Below are 6,067 nucleotides of genomic sequence, written 5' to 3'. Positions count from 1 at the left end.
ATCCTCTTACTGCAGCTCTAACTCACAGCACATGGAGACAGAGCTTCCAGTTAAACTCATCCTCTTACTGCAGCTCTAACTCACAGCACATGGAGACAGAGCTGCCAGTTTAACTCATATTTTTGCAGCTTGAACTCACAGCACATCCGAATGTGATATAAAACACATCATGACACTTTAAAATGAGTTAATACACACATGTTGACGAGAATGTGCTATCATACACCCCACTAACCAAAAAGTAGCCACTGAGATTTACGTTTTATTCAACCGTAGTGTCAGTATGAACTTGTTTCATTACCTTTGATCACCTGTGAACTCTCCTCTGAAGTTGTCTGGAAAATGCATTGAATGATCACTCTTCATAGACAGACAGCTGGGTACAGGTGACCCTGCCCTCTCTACCCGGACCCTGTGAACAAACATGGAGACAGAGCTTCCAGTTAAACTCATCCTCTTACTGCAGCTCTAACTCACAGCACATGGAGACAAGGCTTCCAGTTAAACTCATTCTCTTTCTGCAGCTCTAACTCACAGTACATGGAGACAGGGCTTCCAGTTAAACTCATCCTCTTATTGCAGCTCTAACTCACAGCACATTAACTCTCTGATTCATGCATTTTTACCTCTTTCTCGCAGGGCCATGGGTTCCATCGTCAGTCTCGGTATCCTCTGAGGAACTCATTTTAGAAACAGTGCCCCCTGTCTCAGGACACCTGAATACACCAAATCAGATTCACAAGTCAGAACCTTTATTTAAATTCTCGGAGGTACAATTGAGGGCCAGGCCCTCATTTTCAATGTAGCCGAGATTACAAACACAATTAAAACACAATAGGTGTAATAAAAGATCATAGAATATAGCAACAGCAACTAACATAGTAAATAATAAAATAACAGTAATAAAATACAGTAAAATATGATTAAAAATAAAAATAAAATAAAATAATAAAATAAATAAATAAAATCAGCACAGATACGATCAAAAACAGATGCACTCAGAGACAGGAATGTTCAAAACCAGCGATCTAAACTGCCCATAAGTAGGTAGAGAGCTGATTTTCAGCAATTGTTGGAGCTCATTCCAGGAGGATGGGGCACTAAAATGGAATGCTGACTTCCCAATTTCTGATCGAGCCCGAGGGACCTTAAGCATAAGCAAGCCATTTGATCGGGTTTGATAGGGTCCAGAGCGCCACTCTAACAACCTTGTAATATAAGGTGGAAGCATTCCGACAATGGCCTTAAAGATAAACAAAAACCAGTGTTTATCACGCCTCACTGCCAGAGAAGACAGACCCACCTTGGCATAGAGGACACAGTGGTGGGTACCATAACTATCGCCAGTAATAAATCTGAGGGCAGAGTGATAGACTGTGTCCAAGCGCTTAAGGGAAGAAGGAGCAGCAATTCTATAAATAATGTCACCATAGTCTAATACTGAAAGGAAAACTGCTTCAACAATTCTTTTTCTACTGATCATAGGGAAGCAAGATCTGTTTCTATAAAGGAAGCCAATTTTTTGTCTCAGTTTGCTGACAAGATTATCTATATGGAATTTAAATGAGAATTTCTCATCAAGCCAGATGCCAAGATATTTATATTCAGAAACTCTCTCAATTTTAGAACTATTTGCAGTGGATATAAATATGCTATCATAATCAGTGCTTCTGGCCCTAGTAAACAACATGAATTTTGTTTTGCTTGCATTAAGAACCAGCTTAAGCTTAACAAGAGCCTCCTGAAGGGCATTAAAAGCAAGCTGCAGTTTCTCAATGGCAAGCTGAGCAGAATCAGCAATACAATATACAATAGTATCGTCTGCGTATAGATGGACTTGACAATCATTTAGTGGGGAAACAATATTATTAATGTAAATGGTGAAAAGGATAGGGCCCAGAACTGATCCCTGCGGAACCCCTTCGACACAGGCAGGAACCCAGACTGGGTGCTCCCAGACTTCACACACTGAAATCTCCCATACAAGTAATTATGAAACCAATCACAAGCTTTACCATCTAAACCAATGCTGCACAGCTTCTGTAAAAGCAAAGCGTGATCGACTGTGTCGAAAGCTTTAGACAGATCTACAAAAAGGGCAGCACAGTGTTTCTTACTGTCTAGAGCAGACATAATATTGTTTGTAACTAGCGTAACAGCTGAGATAGTGCTATGCTTGGCTCTAAATCCGGATTGATGTGGGCTTAGAACTGAATGACTAGAAAGAAATACTTTGAGTTGATTATTTGCCAGAGATTCCAGAATTTTAGCTAGGCATGGTAATTTGGAGATTGGTCTATAATTGTTTAGATTATTTCTATCACCTCCTTTGTGCAGTGGAAATACATGTGCCAATTTCCAGATACTAGGGAATATTCCTGTTGAAATAGAAAGATTGAATATGTGTGATAACTGCTCTGCAATGAATGGAGCAGCCATTTTTAGAAAAAAGGGATCTAATTTATCCTCTCCAGTAGCGCTCCTGGGATCAATGGTTTGCAAGGTCTCAAAAACAACACTAGCAGAGAAGGGCTGAAAGGAAAACTGAAAGGCCTGGTTCATAGTATATACACAATCATCACTAATAAGAGGGGGTGCTGTATATTCCTTTTCGAATAAATGCCCAGCCTCAGCAAAGTGCTTGTTGAAAGCTAGGCAAACCTCATTAAGATCAGAGATCAAACAGTCACCAGAATCAATGTGTGAAGGTAGGGAAGTAGTGGGTCTGTTTTGATGGAGTTCACTGCCTTCCAGAATTTAGCCGGGTTAGCATAGGAGCAGGTAATTAGATCTAGGTAATATTTGGATTTGGCTACTCTTACCGAAGATGTGAATCTATTCCTGATTTGCCTGAAAGCTGCCCAATGTGAAGGGTCACCGGAGTGTCTGGCAAGAGACCAGGCTCTATTCCTTTCTTTGAGTAAAGCTGCTAGCTCAGGTGAAAACCAGGGGTGACTCTATCTTTAATCCTAAGTTTTTTCAGTGGAGCATGTCTGTCAATGACAGAAAGAAGAGTCTTTGTGAAGAAATCCAGAGCCAAGTCGACATCAGTAATCTCAGATGTGTATTGTATGTTACTATGGGAAACGTCAGATAAAAAGGCTTGCTCATTAAATGTCTTAGATTTCTCCTCATAACCTTGTGAGATTTTGTTTTCATTAGCCGAGTACTTCTAATGCAGCCAACAGGGCAATGATCACTGATTCCAAGCTCAAAGACACCACAGGCAGTGATATTATCAACCCTATTAGAAAAAATAAGGTCAATTAGGGTAGATTTTGAGCTGTCTTTCAGATTTGGCCTAGTGGGTTCTGTTATTAGTTGGAATAAGTTAAGGCCAGCACTAACCTCCTTGAAATGATTGGAAGTAACATTCAGCCAGTTCAAGTTAAAATCACCCATAACAATCAATTCAGCATTGGAATAATGGGACAGTAGATCCGCTATTGCATCAATGGAGCCTAACTCAGCAGATGGGGTCTATAGACCCCAACCACAATTACTGAGTTAGGCCCCAGTTGAACCTTCAGTGCAAGGAATTCAAAATTTCTTGGAATTGTGACAGCTTTTAAGATTGTTACAGAGAAACCTGTTTTAACATATATACTCACCCCTCCTCCCCTACCAGTTCTATCCACTCTGTATAAGTTGTAACCCAATAGAGCTACATCTGAGTCACTGATGCTATTTTTAAGCCAAGTTTCACTTAAAACCAGTATATCCAGGTCAGTCTGCATGACTAGCATATTTACATGATCTAATTTCTGAAGTAAACTTCTAATATTTAAGTGAATAATTCCTAATCCTTTTCTGTTTCTAAAGGTAGTTGGATTAAATAGAATGGGAACAGAGCTGGTGATAGGAAGCTGAAGGGGAATTGTAATTAAATTGGAAACAGTAACAGCACGGACTGGATAATGAGTGGGATATCTAACAGAGATTCGGGTAGGAATGATGGGAGGAGAGATATACTGTTGAACATTAAGTTTAAGGATACGAGAGTAGGGAGAGCCAGTGGTACAGACCGGAGGAGAAGGAAAGGGAACAAGTGAACAAGTGGGTTCTGACCCAAATTGGCAGACCTGTAAATACACACAAGAAGAACATGATAATGCAGACATAATACACTGTGAGGGCCACATAATGTAAATGTGTAACACAAAAAGGTAATTAAATTACGTTTGGTGGATTAAAATATGTACGCACCATATTATGTTATTTGTGCATTTTATCCCACTGATATACTCAATGTATTTATCGATAATGAGTCATTTGCGAAGTATCGCAAATTTGTATGCCGGCCCTTTAAGAGTTGCGCTCAAGCAGCAAACAGGTGGTGACGGCCCAGGTTTTTTTAAATAGATTGGGGGCAAGAGGTAGCAACGGAGAATGGAGTAAAGGGGAGTCAGCAGAAAATAATCAAGAATCCTGAGATTTGTTGGCGTTTTTGTTTGGATTGTATTTTTTTCAATCTACAATTATTCAACAGCTCCAAGACACGAAAACGAGTAACCTGCTGAACCTACGTTTTAAAAGAATTCTCTTCTACTGCATCAGGAGGGTGAGCCGATGCTTTTTGGGGTTTTTTTTTTTTTTGCTTCTTTGAATGCAATGCATTGCTTAATTATTTGTTTTTGGAGAGGAAAGAAGATTTTTGCACTTATGCATTAATTTTGGTTTCGGGACTTATTTTTGGCACGTTTTCTGGATTTGTGTTTCGTGGATACCTGGCAACTAAACTAAACTCGGACTTCAACTTTAACTGTTATTCAATGGACAATCAGTTACATTGCCAGTTGAGTAATGATTATACCTGGGTTTATGTTTTCCTGATCAAATACTTGCCATATCGTTATTTTGTTGTTGTTGTTTTTTGTTGTTGTAGTTTGTTTATTGTTTGGTTGCCTCTGTTGTAATATATAAATTCCGTTCGATTAGATTCCTGTGAATATAGCGTGTTCATTCTGTTTAAATTGGTTTGAATTTGTTACAACACACACACACACACACACACATAAAATCTCATAGAACAGACAGGGACAAATCTGGAATTTAACTGAGCCATAAACTTGTACAGTAATACAATTCCTTCCAAAATATTCTGCACCCATGATAACAATTACTAAGACCGTTCAACATAAGGAGTACCAGTGCTGAGGTATATTTCCATTGTCCAACTTATGGAATATATTTAATGATATAATGGAAACTACCAAAATGACACATTTCTCACATTTCTTTACAAAAATGTGCGTCACATTATTGGCACCCCTGTATTCAGTGCTTTGTGCCCCCTCCCCTTGCAGGGATAATGGCACTGAGTCTTTTTACATAACGTGACATGAAAGAATTGAGGAAATATTGGGTAGCATTGCTTTGGAATACATCTTATGTAATTTCGTATGTATTGTTTGTAGTACCGTAACTTGGCGTCATTTTGATATCAATCCTTTAAATCGCCGGCCTGGATTTTGGCAGTCTGAATGAATGAGCTATAGACGGGGTATGTCTTGTATGTGTGAGTAACTTGGCATTTTTGTACGTTGAGAACGTGTTTTTTATGAGATGATAATATTGCCTATGTGCCATTATCTGTATTGTTTATTTTACCTGCTATGGACCTCTTTTTAAGATGAGTTTTGAATAAAGTTGTAATGAAAGCTCTTAGCTTATCAGGCTACGCCTTAAACACAACATTTCATTGCCAGTTGTCAGTTTTTCTGAATTACGCGGGTTAATGCGATTATAGCCTACCTGAAGATTCCTATTGCTCCCCGCTCCCCTTTACCTTCAGCTTGTCTTACCTCAGTTCCACTCCACAACAGGCTGTTCGCTCCGTTTTTTACATTTATTTTAATTCCTTCTTTTCTAGGGATTCTTTCTCTTCCGTTTTTAAAATGCCCGTTAAGTTTCAGTTTCTCTTTTGGACCGCATTTCCTTGCTTAGGTTTACTGGCTCAACTGAGTGTTCGATGGGCGGAGTTTTATATATTTTGTACTTTTTATTAGCTGCAACAGTCACTGTATTTAATAAGTCATATTAAGTCATGCAGAAGAAACAAATATTT

At 38.9% G+C, this 6,067-nt stretch overlaps 1 long non-coding RNA gene across 1 annotated transcript; it reads right to left on the bottom strand.

The window, feature by feature from the left end:
* Positions 1 to 276: 276 nt before the first annotated feature.
* LOC135246626 (uncharacterized) lies at positions 277 to 6,019 on the bottom strand. The gene is made up of 3 exons (XR_010327819.1): positions 5,805 to 6,019; positions 627 to 4,082; positions 277 to 412 (listed from the first exon to the last, which is right to left on the bottom strand). It is a non-coding gene; the product is annotated as an uncharacterized LOC135246626 (long non-coding RNA).
* Between the last annotated feature and the right edge of the window lie 48 nt (positions 6,020 to 6,067).

The sequence above is a fragment of the Anguilla rostrata genome, unplaced genomic scaffold, assembly GCF_018555375.3.
Source record: "Anguilla rostrata isolate EN2019 unplaced genomic scaffold, ASM1855537v3 scaf0603, whole genome shotgun sequence".
In the NCBI taxonomy this organism is placed as follows: Eukaryota; Metazoa; Chordata; class Actinopteri; order Anguilliformes; family Anguillidae; genus Anguilla; species Anguilla rostrata.
This window is presented reverse-complemented; position numbering and strand designations above follow the sequence as displayed.